We start from the raw sequence: 17,901 nt of genomic DNA on the forward strand, positions 1-17,901 counted from the left end.
CTGAATTTGGAATCTGAACCTGGAATTTGGATCTGGAATCTTTGTCTGAATCCGGAATCTGGAATCTTCTAAACCAGGGAACCGGATTTAAATCTTAAATCTGAATCTGGCATCTGGAATCTCGAATCTGCACGATTAGATTTAGAATCTAGAATCTGAATCTGAACCCTTCACCAAATTGAACTGTCTAAGTCTAGTTCAAATAAATAGTTTTTGTAATACTTGCCGAGCACCACATTACCTTTGGACGCATCTGTCATTTATGTACACTAATTTGTCGTGAGTTTTTCAACGGTTGCCAATTTTGCCTTTCACCATTGTTTATCCGCAGACTGCAATAAATGGGCCGTAAATCTCTTGTTCTTTGTTTAGCACTTTCTCACTTCATGCATCCGTCCCATTTTCCCCCGTTTTGTGCTGCCACAATCAAAAGGACTACCCTGGTTGCGAATCGAGCAGTTTGAGTGATGTGAAAGAACGAGCCAAGGAAAACATAGTAGCAGCAAAACAAAAAGTACAATTTATGAGTGCGTTTCATTCCCAGCAGGACCACGACCAAAACAAAAAGTAACCGAAACGATTAACCATTCTTGAGCGAAAGTTATGTGATATATTTCTGATGGTTTTACTACCTATTCTAGCTCGGCGAAAATTGATGCAACATGATTATCCGAGATTAGGGTCAACCTCTATTGATGAGCTTCAATTTGGAGGGTGAACTTCGAAAATTGCAACGATTTTAGTGAAAATTTAATGGGCGTTCCAGGCAATAAAAAGTCCCGTAACTTGAATTGTAACGAAAGCCGAAATTCTTTTCACCATCACCCTTCAGCTGAATGCTATTCCGAAAAACTTGTCACAAGGAAACGGCGCTTAGCAGCCCAAATGAAACACAATGTAAGCAGGACAAATGTGAAACTCAGCGCAGGATCCTAACAAAACATTCCTCATCGAACTCGGTGCGCTTGTCTGTGAGAGATTTACGACGAGTGGAGCGGAAGATAATTACGAGTATCCTTCTCGCTTATTTGCTTTGGTCCTTAGAGCCTTGAACTTCCCGCGCCGTGTGTTTGTGTGGAAACACTCTTATTTGTCGCAAAGGGCTTCTTGTGCCTTCGCTTCAACCAAAATGAGTGTGTGCAAGTTCGGTGAAAGCAACCTGTGATGGAGAGTGACAGAAAAAAAAAGTCAAAACAAAGAAATGCTCGTTGGAATTCGGAACGACACTAATCTATCGTTCCGAGAATCTCCCAGCGGGACATCGAGCGCCCGGCGGTTGGGCGTCTCGAAGGCCTCTAACTTTGTCGGGGAAAAATGTTCCGATTTGTTGTTGTGGGTTCTTTTTTCTGCCGTTGAGAAAGTGCCTGCGGCCCCGAGTGTTTTTCGGACTGTTTTCGTGTTGAAGGGTTGGAATGTGTGTTTTACATGTTATTTGAGCCAACTTCTGGCTTAGACCGAAAGCAGTGTGAAGCCACCCAAGTGGCATAAATTATGCTCAATGGTTTGTTTTGTGGCTTAATTCCGAAAAGAAGCGATACATTTCGTCTGAGATTGAGGGGTATTGTTGCAGTTCCAACCCTCACCTTTTTGAAATTATGACGATTGGCATCCAACATTCATTTCTCTGGGCATAATCTAGATTGATCTGTAAAATTAGCAGGCATTTTAAACACTTGTGAAGGATACTTTTGAATCGATAAAAAAATTCCCAGATTACGAAAGAGATCCAAATCAAAAAGATAGAGATCATATTGAAATTATAAATTCGAAACTGTTCATTTCGAATTGAAATGCCAGCAATCAAAGTTGGGGAAAACAAAATCTATTTTTTTTTCATGGAATTCGATTAAACATCGTTTGTATCATTTTGTTCGATGATTTGTTGCCATTCCGAAGGTAATTCCATTATGCAGCAATTCCAAATGAAATCGTTCTAAAAATGCAGATTTTAAAAACATGTATTTTTGATTCCAATGAAAGTGTGTATTCCGTTTGGGTTGGGGGAAATATGAGTTTTTCACAGCAATTGGGAATTTTTTGGCTCAAGCGTAACTTTTGAAAAGGGCGTATCGATTTGAGTAAGAGAAATCTTTGATAATTTATATCCCAAAAACTATGAGTCGTACCGAAATAGTGTCTTAGAAAGAGTTATAGAGTAATGATGGTTGAATATGAAAAAATGTACACTGAGAAAAAAAATTAGTACTCTTTTTTTTATTTATAAAATAAAAATTCGATTTGCAATATCCAAAATACATATTTTCTAATTTTTTTTTTAATTTTTTCATACAAAATAGAAGTCATGCAGAAAATTTTAAAAAATGGGCCCAAGATGGTAAAACTATTTTTAACGAACTTTGTGGAACATCGAATTTTGGTATGTTAACAATAATTTTTTACCACAAATTATGAATCCTGATGTGATTTAAAACAAAAAAAGGTTATTATCAATCTCCTTCTAAATGTAGCCATTCTTGAAATATTTAAAAAAAAATTCTAATTTATTGTCTTTTTTATAGTAAATAATCCCTTTTAATATGTTTGTCGTGTTATACCGTCATGTTCATGAAATTTTATGAATTTGCTTATAACTTCCAACAATTTTTCCAAATGTATCATCATGGTTCATTTTTTGACTCAAGCGTAACTTTTAAAAATGACGTATCGATTTGAGTAAGAGAAATCTTTGATAATTTATATCTCAAAAAATATGAGTCGTACCGAAATAGTGTGTTAGAAAGAGTTATAGAGTATTGTTGGCTTAATTTGAAAAAAATATACACTGAGAAGAAAAATTAGTACTTTTTTTTTATTTACAAAATAACATTTTAATTTGCGATATCAAAAAATATGTATATTTTTTATATTTTTTTCAATTTTTTCATATAAAATAAAAGTCATGTAGAAAATTTAAAAAATGGGCCCAAGATGGTAAAACTATTTTTGACGAAATTTATGGAGAATCGAATTTTTAGGAATTTTCTAAACTTCGAATTTTTGTATGTTAGCACTCATTCTTAGCCACAAATTATGAATTCTGATGTGATTTGAAACAAAAAAGGTTCTTATCTATCTCCTTCTAAAGGCAACCATTCTCGAGATATTTAAAAAAAATATTTCTAATTTATAATCTTTTTTATAGTTAATAATCTCTTTCAATATGTTTGTCGTGTTATACCGTCATGTTCATGAAATTTTATGAATTTTCTTATGATTTCCAACAATTTTTTTGATTGATTGAAGTTTGTATTAAGATAAAAAATATTTTTTAGTTTCGCTACGTTTTGTATTAACCCACATGTCTTCGTATGTTTCGTAACGTAACTCCTAAACATATGTCTTTACCATAACGATGTATTTGGAAAAGTTGTTGGAAATTATAAGCGAATTCATAAAATCTCATGAACATGATGGTATAACACGATAAACATATTCAAAAAGCCAATTTACTATTAAAAAGACAATAAATTGCAATTATTTTTTTAAACATCTCGAGAATGGCTACATTTAGAAGGAGATTGATAATAACCTTTTTTGTTTTGAATAACATTAGGATTCGTAATTTGTGATTAAAAATGACTGCTAACATACAAAAACTCGAAGTTTCGAAAATTCCTAAAAATTCGATGTTCCACAAAGTTCGCCAAAAATAGTTTTACCATCTTTGGCCATTTTTTTAAATTTTCTACATGACTTCAATTTTATATGAACAAATTGAAAAAAATATTAAAAAATACATATTTTTTTATATCGCAAATCAAAATTTTATTTTATAAAAAAAGATTACTAATTTTTCTTCTCAGTGTATATACTCAAATCGATACGCCCTTTTCAAAAGTTACGCTTGAGTCAAAAAATTCCCAATTGGTGTGGGAAACTCATATTTCCTCTAACCCAAACGGAATACACATTTTCATTCGAATCAAAAATACTCATGTTTTGTCATTTGTCGATTTCATTCGGAATGACTCTATATCTTTTTCATAGAAACTCTCATACCTATTCGCCAAAAATTTGAACATTTGGTTTTATCTGGACAAAATTAAAGTACGCACCTTGTATAATTTCAAACCTTCTTAATTTTCAACAGACAGCTATTCAGATGTTACGATTTTATTAGAAATCTTTCCATTTTGTGTGCTGAACAAAATAAAGTACGCATTGTAATAGTACCCCATTTTTGTTGTAAACAATTATGTTTTCATGGCCACCTCTAGGTTCAATCACGGTTTGAAAGCATACATTCAACGAATGTCCATGATGTGCAGCTACATCATTTTTGTCTGCAAATTTCTCTACAGACTTTGTTCAAAGTTGATCTCAACACTTCAGATAATTTGTTTCCAGAACTCAAACAGTTTTTTCATAGAGAGATCATTCAAATACCTCCTATTTGTTGAATGATCGAGAATCGGTATGTCGATTTTCGATCAAAACAAGCGCACTCTTTGAAGTCTGCATAAAAATTGAAAAAAAAATGTACACCCAGTTTTTTTTTTTGTGCGGGGGAAACGTACCTCGTAAAAAACCGCGTTAATTGGAAAATCCGCGTAAAAAAAACCGCGTTAATTCGAAAATCCGCGTAAATTGGAAAATCCGCGTAAAAAACCATGTTACTTAATGATAGATCTCAAATGGGATGATCCTTGTACCGCTAAAATATCTTGTAGCGCAAGTTAGTAGTGCTTTCTATCTGTTCAAAATATTCCAATTGGAATTCTGTTATACACGTCATCCGTTTTGTTTTTTTTTGTCATACCTATTAAAAAATTGTTTCAATACACAACGTAGAACGGAAGTAAAAAATTGAGTGTTGTTCGCTTCCGAAAACCCGTAGTTTTTTCCTGCGATTTCGTTGGTCTCTGGTAGCTATAGTTCGGATTTCCTTGCGAATGAAGTCATCTGCTGTAATTCCTTCATAAGCGCTAAGCTCCGTTACAAGCACTAATTACCGTAATATGCTCTGAGGGAGCATAAGAGAGAAATGTGAGCTGAGGGAGAGATGTGATATTGCATTGGTCTTTTTTTCGCGGGTACCCGCGTAAAAAAAACCGCCTTAATTGGAAAATCCGCGTTAAAAACCTCGTGAAAAACCGCGAAAAAAAAACTGGGTGTACCTCAGAAACTACAAAAAGCAGTTGCCCCTGAAATTAAGTAGTCTATGTAAAAAAGATTCCCTTTCCAAAAATTATGTAAACAGTTAGCTTCTTCAGTCTCCATACTTCAAAAACCATAAAAAAAACTAGTTTTCAAAATGTTTCGACTGAAAGTAGATACCGTTTTGACTTATATTCCGAACACTTTGTTTTAAAATCTAAATTTCCTGAACATCAATGTTATAAATAATTGAATAATGAAAACCCCGATCATCCCCATCATTTCTACGTATCAAAACAACATTGATGGTGTAGTTCAGTATTTTTCCTTGAAAGTTAAAAAAATTCATAACAATATTCAATTCTCAAAAACAACAGATCCCTAATTTTGATTTCGTCAGAATTTCGTTTTATGTCGAGCCTCGATGGCGCAGTCGGTAGCGCGTAAGTCTCATAATCTTAAGGTCGTGAGTTCGATCCTCACTCGGGGCAAATTACATTTTTATCGTTGGTTGTCAGATTGTTGGACTAAGGTTATTCATGCTTCACCGTAGCAAGCGTGTCTCGATTTCGCTCCGCTCTTGCAAGGTAAGTAGGTAAAAAGTGCCACCAAACTTAAACCTAAGGAAAATGTTGTATCGGGTACCAAATCAGAAATTTGTGCAATTTTATGAGAATTAAAAACAAAATAGTATGTGGCTTACCATAAAAGCTATGGGAAAAACGTTCTTTTTCGCTTTTCTCACGCCATTCTCAATAGCTTCGAGATAAAAAAAATAAAAATTACTGAAAGTGTCGATGATTGTTTAATCATGGACAAATTTTCTCATCGAAAATCCAGAATTTTCCGACATTCTGTTGTTTTTTTGGTTAATTTTAGATCCACTATTGCTCTATTTTTTTCTAAAACGTTTTCATACATGTTTTTTTCAAATATGAGTGGTTTTTTCAGAATTCAAAAGCATTAGAAAAAAAAGCGGCCAAAATAATACATATTTTTTTAGTTTTCGAAATTTAGTTAAAAAAAACTTTTTTTTAAGATCCTGTACTGATCTTATATTCGTTTAAATATATTCGTACATTATTTATAAGTGTAAGCTTTCCAGAATGTTTAGAACATTGTAAGTTAAAAAATACTGATTTCTGGTGTTTATATTTTTTTATGTTGAGACTCACCGGCACTGCTTTAATTTTAATTATATATGTTCGTGTGTGTTTTTTACGTAGGACTACATCTAACAGGATGATATGGGGGTTAAATTAAAATCAAATAATGGTAAGAAAAAATGAAAAATTTCGGATGCTTATAACTTGAGCATCTCTTAATAAATCGCAAGGATGATTGTATCATTTGATAGGAAACTTTATACTCATCTGTCAAAATTAATAACATTTTTTTTTGAGATAAATAAATACATAAATAATGTCAAGTATTGTCCAAATATACTATAGATAAATAATAAGATAAACAATGTCATGTATTGTCCAAATATACTATGTGTCACGTTTTGGTTGGTCTTATTTGTGCTCCTCAAATGGTTCTGACCAAAAGAAGCAACCAGAGTAACAGAGTAACAGTAGTTTTAATACAAACAAAAAAAAAAGTATTGTAAGCCACTCCTCTTGTGATTCTACGGTCAGTACAGTGAAATAAATTTGGCTGTTGCTTGACTCTCCTTTCAGTCGCTTCGCTTCGACTAGTACTACTTCGACATTCACCGCCAACATGACTTGAATTGACTAGACATAAATTGACGAGCGTGTAAGAGCGAGAATGACTAATGAACTATTCTAGCAAATGGTTATTCTAATTTACATGACTAATGAATACAAATCTGCCTCTTCATTCAACCTGATTTCGATCCACACTTCTACTCCCCTGACATGAATCTTGACACCCACGTACACAATCTTATTTTTACGTCCATATAAAGTGAAACGAAAACTTGATTTCTGGTGCAAAAAAGAAGTTACACCATTAATGGACGGTTCTTCGTTTACCCGTCGTGAATTCAAACCATCGAACAATTTCTTCATAGTCCCCTGACCAGTGTTGCAACATTTTAAGCTGTACAGAAGGGAAAAATCTTTCTCGGTTGTTCTTTTTCTTCAAAAAATCTGTACCATTGGAATCATTAATTGCAGAGAAAAATCATGAATTATGGAAAAAATATAATAAAAAATACTCATTTGTTTACTAGAAAATATTATATTTATATTAAGTAAGCAATACTTTATATCTAGACTAGTACTTACGTGTTAACGCCGCCGGCAATTTCTATTATGAATTTATAGGCGACGCAATCCGAGTCGAATTTAATGTACATGAACAGTTGCTAGCCTCGAGTCACTCGTGTGTTTGATGATGCTTATACAAGTCTTTCTAAATTTGGATTGCGTACTACCATTTTATAAAATTTTCGAGAGAAATTTCACACGTGGAAGAAATTTGTACCAATCTGTACTTTTTGAAGAAAATTTGTAATCTGTACCGTACAGAATCTGTACCAAAAATAACAAAAAAAAAATCTGTACCTTTCCAGATAAATTTTCACATGTGGCAACACTGCCCCTGACTATCTTCAGTCGAATGTGACTTTGCCGAGCCCTGGTGGAGAGTATGCATAACTACTATGAATACCAATATCGTTACGGCCTTTTTCTCTACTTCTGCTTTCCATCTGAGCATGCATAATATTCTGCATTCCGAAGCAACAACAGGCTACCGTTCAGCAGGGTAGCAGGAAAGAAACTGACGGTTTGCTGCAGCAAAGGCAGTATTAATCGTGCTGCTTCTTCTTTTGTTTACGCAATTGTATTGATGTATTCAAATGTGCTCGTTTTGGTTGCCACAGATTGAGCAGATTGCTGAGTGTATTTATCCCGACTGTTTCCTTTTTTTTTTCAATAGTTGATTTTAAAAAATAATAATTTTCTTTATATAAATAGATGCGTAGGAATCACAGACATTTCCGTGATCTATCAATAAATGGTCGAGTTAGAAGAGTTTGAAATCATTTATAATTTATTCACATGTTCAGTGCTCAAATTTTAATTTTACACCCTATACACCTTTACATTGTACTGGATAACAAGCTCTACAGAACGAAATATCAACTATGACAATGTGGATTAAATATTACATTCGTGTGGAAGATTCTTTAAAAAACACTCCTAGCAGAGCGTAGTTTCGATCTACGGACCTCTGGGTTATGGGCCCAGCACGCTTCCACTGCGCCACTCTGCTTCCTTGATAATTTGAACTGAGAAATACGAAAACCAAATTCTATTCGTTTGTCGCTAGCTATATTAGCTATAAATGTTATTCAGGGTAGAATTATTTTCTGTACATCTTTTTTTTTTTCATGGAATTGCTTCATCAGAGAACAATTGAAATTTGGTTAACCCTCCTGTACTCGCGTGCAAAATCATAACACGTATACTCGCGCACGATGTCACAGACCGAAAATTGAACTTCTCTGTAATGTTGCCATTGTGTATTTTTCAAGCTTTATTGGCATTAATTTGAAGAAGAGGGTATACTTGGATGGAAAAGCTCCTAAAAATATGTTTTCTTCGTCTTTATTATGTTTTAATAGTCATCTAACTCAGCCTCCTCAAAACAGAGTAATTTTTGATACTCCAACACAAATATCAAAATTCGAATTTTTACTGTTATTAATTAAAAGTAAGCAACTGAATATAATTCATGGAAGTATGAAGAGCTATAAAATAACATAAAAACGTATTAATCGATAGTGGTTTCATTGGAGTAAGAAGCAGAACATAGCATAACTGCATGCTCGAAACAAACATGATTTTCACATTTCATGCAGTTGTTGCGTGTTTTTCGGGTCTTTTATCGAAGAGAAGAATGTATAACGACCTTCTAGATAATTACCAGATGATAAAGGTTCTGGAATATAAAGTTGGCATATTTCTAATATTCTTTGTCTCTGTATTCTTGGTAAATTTAGAATTAAAACCTTTTTTAGATGGGGCATAAAAAGATAATATAAAAGGATTTCTAGTAACTTCCTTTTATTTGTCTTGATTTCTTGTCGATATTGTTCATTATAAAAAAAATATCCCCAAAACTGTAATTGTTAAAAATTACCATAAACCACCGATTCGTTCATAGTTTACTGTCTACAATTCATCCACAAGTGAAATTCTTTCACAAGTGTGTATATGTATGACTATTATATTTAGCGAATAACTATAGAAAGTCAAACATTTATATTTTAATTTTGAACGTATGAATCTAACGACGAATATATCGACGAATAGTTAATATATGGATCCGTTCAATCCAGGTACAAAAGGGACTGAAATCAAATAAGAATAGTAATGATCTTATGCACTATATTCTATAAATATTCCACGCCACTAACATTAATTTATACATTTCATTTAACAATATTCTAGAATATGAAAAAAGGCACTTGTCAAAAAAAGTTACTCCTATACTCGCGTCGGTGTGTCAGACCGAAAGTTTTAAAAAAGTGACACCCGTCCCCTTAGTACCAACACATGCGACACGCTAAACGATGACGAACGACGAATAACGAAACTAGAGGGAATCACAAAGTCGTAGTGTTGATATTTTCTGAGAAATTAATGAATTATTGATTTCTCGGTCTGACAGACCAATGCGCGTGTATAGGAGTGTTAAAGAAAAATGCTTGAAGTTTTGTTTGATTTTAAGAAATTATTTTATTCTTTTCTCAGTAGTTCATTTGAGTTCAAAGTTTAACTCTACAAAGGAAAAAGTTTCATTTATGTTTCCGCTTTGCCAAATCCAAACAACCGATAACATCCGCCATCAAATTTTCAAACCTTGTTGACTGTACTCACGGCAGATCGTCAGTTTGCTTTGAAATGTACAGTAGAACCCCGATTTTCCGCGAGTGGATGATCAGCGGTGCAGATTTTTCGCGAAAGCGTGTTCCATTGAAAATCAGTGAGTGATAGACTCATGCTCTTTAATACATATACGTATATTTACATATATTTATTGATAATACATAGTTTTCGTGCTGAAATATCCCTTCTTCGTGTTTGCTCCTCATGTTTATGTCTTTATCGCGTTATCTACGATGTTCGCTATTCGCGGAGACCTTTGCCAAACTATTCCGTGGATAATCGGTGTTCTACGTTATTTAGCATTCCACTGTTTTTTTGCGTGAAGTTTGTGTTGTTATGTTGCACGAGCAAAATTTGTAAACATGGCTCCTCCTACTTGAACGCCATTTTGAGAAATGAAGAGTAAAACTCAAAATAGAGGAATCATTCTACAAGCACATTCCTATGAAATAAAGGGTTTTAAAAAAACACCCTAAAAAGAAATAGTGTACTTCAAATTTAAGTTGACACTCAATACTCAGTTCTTGAAAAATATCAAAAATATCAGAAAAATATCTAGTTTGGTCATATTTTATTTTATGTCAGACTGAAAACATTCATCGCCTCGATGGCGCAGTCGGTAGCGCGTAAGTCTCATAATCTTAAGGTCGTGAGTTCGATCCTCACTCGGGGCAAATTATTTTTATCCTTGAAATAAAAATATAGATTCTCTTCAGTACTATTACGAAAAAAAAGATCGGGCTTATTTTATATTTTCTATGAATTTATTCAAATTTGGAGTTCAAACTTACTTGCGGAACATTGCAAAGAGAAAAAAAAATCAAATGCGATGCGATGGGCGTAAGAGAAAGAGTCTTTGCTTTACCGATGAGATGACACATATACTGGCTTCATTCCGTATGTCGCATGTCAACCTCTGGTCAGACTCTAAATGTTCTGATTAAAGTTTAAATACTTATGGAAAACTACTTCCGAAAACAGTTCACAACGTGCTGTCTCTACAAAACGCTATACAAACATGGATTAAATTTTTGTTCAAATAAATTCGAGTGTCAAAAATCTCATCTAGCAGAGCGTAGTTTCGATCTACGGACCTCTGGGTTATGGGCCCAGCACGCTTCCACTGCGCCACTCTGCTCAACTGATGATGTCATCTGGAAAATCTGATATTCAGTTAATTTTTCCGCAGCTATATTTTTCTTATGGAGGGAAACATTGTTGCCTGATTACGATTCCAGATTCAGATTCCAGACATAGATTTCAGATTCATTTCAGATTCAGATTCTAAGCTCAGATTTTCAATTCAGATTCCTGATCTAAATTCCGAATTCTGATCCCTGTTTGTATATTACCGTTCACACTAGCAATAATCCTTCCTAAGATTTAGGATTCAGAAACAACTTCTAGGTTCAAATTGCATCTATAGTTTAACAATTCCATAGTGAAAGAAACAAAGTGAAACAATTTATACAAATTCTATTTTACGTGTTTCATCAGTAAACTATTTTTTCTGGTACAGTCGTAACAGTAGATTATAGTGAACAAGATAAAAAAAATTGCAGAAAAATGACTTTTCCTAAAGTGCTTTACTTCAGCTCTCAAAACTCTATCGAACAATCGCTTCATCTTTATCGCTCTTTTATTAATTCAATTTTCTCCAATAAAACAGTAATGCTCTTAACGAAAAATAACAATCACTTGAACCGTCACTATAGCATCTGTCGTAGGAAGGCTCTCTATGACAAGACGAAAGATAACTCATTTAGCGCTAGCTGCCAGTGATACTGATAGAGCGCGCATCTTTCACTGCACCCAGCCCCGATGTTCGGACCGTTTCTATATCGGTGCTAATCAAAAAGCAGTTAATTTGATTAATCTATCCATTATTCCGCTGCGCAGAGACAGTGGGATGAAAAATGGACAACCGAGTGGTTACACAGAGAAAGGAACACAGATATTTGAACCCTTCCCAAAAGGTTTAAACATAATTAATGGAGATCTGGGTCCTTCCGAAAATAACTTCCTACCAACTGAGCGTCTTCTGCCCAAATCACGAACCGAGGAAGGAAGATTCTGATATTATTCGGGTCACTCGGAAAAACGCTGCTAAACGTTCAGGCGGTAAATGAAACACCACACACTAACCGCATCGTGGATCGTGGCGTGGAAGCCAAAAATAAGTTAAACAAAATTCCATCCATAATACATATAACCTTCGAGGTAATCGAATCCACCCCGAGGGAATGCATGTGCCAATACATGTGTTTATGGCTTCTTGGCCCGCTGTCGGCGTTCTGTGGTAGTTGGGTAGGCACAGAGGTAAAACGTCGCTGTCTGGGTAAAAACAAGCATGGTAAACATGGAAAGCCAAATTACTGATTTTTCAATTGCTATATATTTTTTTAAACGGCGTGAGCGTTTCCACACGTCCATCTAAAATAAGTTATATTTATCGATTTCCAATGTATCGTATTCATCTATTTTAAATCAATTTAAAATCAATTTTAAATCAATTAAAAAAATAATACAGCTTTCTTGATAGATTAACACTTTTTTTTTGCATCAAGTGCAACCGTTGCTGCGGTTGCAATAAACTACGCTTCCGATGAATCGCACTTTTTCCTGAATATTTTCCTACACCCAATCTACGTTGGCAGAAAAGATATCTCTAGCAGAAAAAATGTTTTTTTGTGTTATGTACGGAGCAGACCTCTCATTCTCTCAGAATGGATGTCAGCTTGGAATTGTACACAAAAAATCCAAACGACGCCAAACAGAGATTGAAACCAAGGTCGGCTTGGATGCAAGGCTGTTCCTCACAATTACGCTATCCACATGACCACTGCACTATGATCCAGGAGGTGCATTTAAGTGGAAATTAGCATCTAGAGCTCGACAGTGATACTCTAGACAAAAACTGTCTTCGACAAAGTTGTTACATATAATAGAGCGCTCATTTTTATGTTATCAAAAATAGGGTGACCAAAATTTACGATGAAATGAAAAATCTAACATTCTTATCTTTATAGATAGAGGTAAACATAGTTCGACAATATTGTAGCTCTGGTTATTTTAAGTAACTTTGTGGAACAATATTTCTTTCTATCTCTTCAAATAACCGATATAACGTTTTTTCTCTAGGTTGAGTTAGGGTTACCATGAAAAAAAAGGTTTTTTGCTCTAACTTTTATATGTAAAATTCTACATCAAAACTGTCTCTGAATGATCTTTAGAGTTTTCCAATCCACGCATTTTACGGTGCATAACTTGTATGTATCTTAATGCTACTCAAAGTTATTGATGTTTTTTCCCCGAAAACACGACCTTTTCATTTGCTTGTCGTTCTTTTTGGGGCAAACATAATAAAAAATTATTGATAGCATTTTAAAGAGCACATTTGACTCTACATAAGGTGAAACTTTCAAAAGAGTGTTATTTTTTGTATTTGAGTAAATTAAATTTGAAATTATGAGTTTTTGCATATAAATGAACAAGTTGCAATTTTTAAATGCATATAGTAAGCGTAGACTTTAAAGCAGCATCACTTCAGTTCAGTCTTATAGCCACTCAACATGGAGGTTCAAAGAAGACGCATTGTTGATTTCCTTTTTCGGTGGACGAAATATAGAAGACGTTATACAATTATTACAAGAAAAATTTCTGACTATTTTCTTTTTCTACAATAAAATATATTTATCGTATAAAAAGAAAAGCGGGGACCGAAAAATTATCAAATGCTTCCTGGATAGAAACCGTATGAAGAACAACTCGGGGCTCGACGTGTTATTTTTTAGTTATATATTGACATATTTCACTGGCGATGAGTTGATTGATGACATTATTTTACCAAACTTTTGTTGTTCCGATTGTTTTATTCAAATTTATTTTTATAATCTTCCGTATGTACATATTAACCTGTTTTAGTTGTTATAATGGAAATTAAATTCATAGTAATAAATAAAAATCATACATATAAAAAACTACAAAATCAAATGCTTACGTGTCTTCTTTGAACCTCCATGTTGAGTGGCTATAAGACTGAACTGAAGTGATGCTGCTTTGAAGTCTACGCTTACTATATGCATTTAAAAATTGCAACTTGTTCATTTATATGCAAAAACTCATAATTTCAAATTTAATTTACTCAAATACAAAAAATAACACTCTTTTGAAAGTTACACCTTATGTAGAATCAAATGTGCTCTTTAAAATGCCATCAATAATTTTTTATTATGTTTGCCCCAAAAAGAACGACTAGCAAATGAAAAGGTCATGCTTTCGTGGAAAAAACATCAATAACTTTGAGTAGCATTAAGATACATACAAGTTATGCACCGTAAAATGCGTGGATTGGAAAGCTCTAAAAGTCATTCGTAGACAGTTTTGATGTAGAATTTTACATATAAAAGTTAGAGCAAAAAAACCTTTTTTTTCATGGTAGCCCTAACTCAACCTAGAGAAAAAGCGCTATATCGGTTATTTGAAGAGATAGAAAGAAATATTGTTCCACAAAGTTACTTAAAATAACAAGGGCTACAATATTGTCGAACTATGTTCACCTCTATCTATAAAGATAGCAAAGTTAGATTTTTCATTTCACCCTATTTTTGATAACATAAAAATGAGCGCTCTATTATATGTAACAACTTTGTCGAAGACAGTTTTTGTCTAGAGAATCACTGTCGAGCGCTAGATGCTAATTTCCACTTAAATGCACCTCCTGGACCATAGTGCACTGGTGCTGTCACACTAATGCAAGAGAATATTGCACCACATTATAAAATGAAGTTGGATCTTAAAAGTATAGTACACGGAAAGTATTCTTTGACAGTAAAGCGGAGAACGTAAGCAACGTGAACCTTTAACCTAGCGAAGGGTTAATGCGTGCTTATTTGCAAAATTGCTCTTATTTTTCTCACGCATATTGCTATTATATTGTTATGGCATATATACTGTACACAAATTCGCCTCTCACTTGAGTATTTAGATGCTGTACCAGTATGGATGGATAACACATTTTATAAAATTTTTAAGCTCATTTAATGTAATGTTTGAGGGTGTCATACAATTTGCTAAATATTAATTTTGGCTGTACCTGTGACCCTAATGATGTCCATATCTGGTGCACTTTTGACACAGAAAATATCGAATGTAGGTATGATGATAGTCGCAAATGATTCCCGTCATCAAGTCGAATTATTGACTCGCGAGAGCACGATTGAATAATTTTAAAAAAGGCGTTTCCAGGCGTTATTCTTATAACATAGATATTAGGGTGCCAATGAATGTATGGGAAAAAATCGACCCTAAAATTTCAAAAAGTTACCCTATACAAAATGTTCACAACCTCGAAATTTTTTTTTCGAGATAACAGTGAATCTCGACGAATAATGCAATTTTAAGACATTTGGCATCAACAATTTTTTTTGAAAACCCCGATTTTCGGTGATTTTTCGTTTTTCAAAAAAACTCAAATTTTAACGTCTGTGACACTCATAAATAAAGTTCAAATGAGATAATATTTTGCATATGGTATATTATCGTGCAAATCAACATTTCGCAGCAAGTTCCGAATGAAAAATCAAGATAACTATTCTCATTGGTATCCAAAATCATACATTTCGTCTCGTATTCCGAAAAAAAATAAGTCCCAGAGTGTCGATTTTTGACAAAAAACAATTTTTTTTCGAGATAACACTAGATCTCGACGTTTAATGTGATTTTAAGACTTTTGGCATCATTTTTTTACGAAAACCCCGATTTCCTTTACTCCCTCCCTGGGTGATTTTTCGATTTTCAAAAAACTCAAACTTTGACCGCTTTGCGCCACTTTCCCTTAAATCCGATTGAGCTGATATTTGGCATAGGGTGTTTTTTCGAGGTGGTGAACATTTTTTTGTGGAGTAACTTTTTGAAATTCGAGATGACCATTTTCATTGGCACCCTAATAGATATACATAACTAGTGATCAGGATACATATCAGGAATCAGATTCCAGAATCAGATTCCTGATTAAGATTCCGGATTCAGATCCTGGATTCAGATTCTAGTTCGAGAATCCAGATTTAAAATTCCGGAGTCGGAAGTCCGGATTCAAAATTTCGGATTCAGGTCTTAGAATTCAGATTTCAGATTCCTGATTCAGATTCCAAGTTTAGGTTCAAAATTCAAAATTCCGGAATCAGACCCCAGATTCAGATTCTGGATTCAGATGCTAGTTTCAGATTCCAAATTCACAATCCAGATTTAGATTCTAGATTCAAAACCACGGAGTCAGAATTCCGAATTCAGAGTTTCGGATTCAGATCCTAAATTCAGGTACTAGATTTCAGAATGCTGATTCAGATTCCATGTTCAGATTCCAAATTCAGAATCCAGAATAAGATCCCAAATTTATATTTAGATTCAGATTTAGATTCTGTATTCAGATTCTAGTTCCAGATTGTAAATTCAAAATCCAGATTCAGATTCCAGATTCTAAAAGTCAGAATGCCGGATTCAGATCCTAAATTCAGATTACAGATTTCAGATTTCTAATTCAGTTTAATTATTCAGATTCCAAATTAAGAATCCAGATTCAGATTCAGATTCTATAAACGGATCTAAATGTACCTTTACCTTTTAGTTTAAGAATTCCTGATTCCAGTTCAAATCTGAATTTCATATACTAGTCTGATACGAAATCTATACTAAAAAAATATACTAAAAACGATTGAGATTCCATATTCCAGATTTCAAATTTCAGATATAAATTCTAGATTACGATTCGAATTACAGATTTCGATTCAAATTCCGGATGAGACATCTAGATTTATATCCCAGATTCAGACTCCAGAAACACATTTCAGATTCTAGATTTCAAATTCAAGATTCCAGAACCAGATTTTAGATATTAGTCTGATACTAAATCCACAAGGTCAGATTACAGATCCCGAATCAGCAAACTGAAATCTGGAATTTGAAAAACAATTTGAGATTCTATACTATATGAACTCGGATCCAATTTTGTTGCATGTATTCTGAATTTGAAATTGTGTTTCGTAACTGGATCATGAATCTAGGCTATGAATTTCGATAATCGGAATTTGAAATCCATGATTTCGAGCCTACAATCTGCATCTATATTCTCTATAAGGATAAAAACTTGGAATCCGGGATCTGCAAGCTAAAACCTGGTTTTGGAAAGCAATTCGTGAATCGAAAATTAGGAATGCGAAAAAGAACTTATTTTAAATACTTGTGATCTCCAATATAATTTCTATACAAGATTTATTTGTTGCTATGACGGAGAAAAACTAAAATTTTGTGCATAAGTTTATAAAAAAAACTGCCAAAAATCGTTTTTTGTAGTGTTTTAGAATCTCTGTTGTTATTTTGTGAATATTGCAGTATGTACTGGTGTGAGCAGGTAAGTTTTACACGATGTTATATCCTTTCAAAAATCTCGATGTTTCATGGTGTACCTCTATTTTTTTTTACTGTCGAGTGTAGTTGATTGTAAAAAAGAAAGAACACAGAAATCTTCCCATACCGGGAATCGAACCCGGGCCTTCCGGGTGAGAGCCGGATATCCTAACCACTAGACAATATGGGATATAATTTCAGATAATATCCAAGCAATATAAAATGAGTAGTGCATGTCATTTGAGAGCAATTCTACTCCAAACCATCTATCAAATTTCAATCCCGAATTTTAACGTGGACTCCTAATCTGGAAACTAAATGTAAAATGTGTACGTAATTTGCAATTCGGAATCTGCAAACGGATTTGGAAATTAATTCAGGAATCAAAAATGAAAGATGTGAATCTAGACATAATTTTGGCATCTGTGTTCTGGTATCCGGATTTTATTCTGAAATTCGGAACTGGAATTTGAATTTCGGTAATCGTCCCAAACTAGCGTTGGCAGAAAATATTTTATCTTCCCAAAATAATATG

At 33.8% G+C, this 17,901-nt stretch overlaps 1 protein-coding gene and 5 non-coding genes across 8 annotated transcripts in view; 3 read left to right on the top strand and 3 right to left on the bottom strand.

Moving 5' to 3' along the window:
• Positions 1-17,901, top strand: part of LOC129768843 (uncharacterized) — a 539,752-nt gene that overhangs the window by 65,302 nt on the left and 456,549 nt on the right. The gene's annotated exons all lie outside the window — the stretch shown is intronic.
• Trnam-cau (transfer RNA methionine (anticodon CAU)) lies at positions 5,516-5,588 on the top strand. Its single transcript has one exon. It is a non-coding gene; the product is annotated as a tRNA-Met (tRNA).
• On the bottom strand, positions 8,272-8,343 carry Trnam-cau (transfer RNA methionine (anticodon CAU)). Its single transcript has one exon. It is a non-coding gene; the product is annotated as a tRNA-Met (tRNA).
• Trnam-cau (transfer RNA methionine (anticodon CAU)) lies at positions 10,564-10,636 on the top strand. Its single transcript has one exon. It is a non-coding gene; the product is annotated as a tRNA-Met (tRNA).
• On the bottom strand, positions 11,029-11,100 carry Trnam-cau (transfer RNA methionine (anticodon CAU)). Its single transcript has one exon. It is a non-coding gene; the product is annotated as a tRNA-Met (tRNA).
• On the bottom strand, positions 17,485-17,556 carry Trnae-cuc (transfer RNA glutamic acid (anticodon CUC)). Its single transcript has one exon. It is a non-coding gene; the product is annotated as a tRNA-Glu (tRNA).

This window comes from Toxorhynchites rutilus, chromosome 2, assembly GCF_029784135.1.
Source record: "Toxorhynchites rutilus septentrionalis strain SRP chromosome 2, ASM2978413v1, whole genome shotgun sequence".
Classification (NCBI taxonomy): Eukaryota; Metazoa; Arthropoda; class Insecta; order Diptera; family Culicidae; genus Toxorhynchites; species Toxorhynchites rutilus.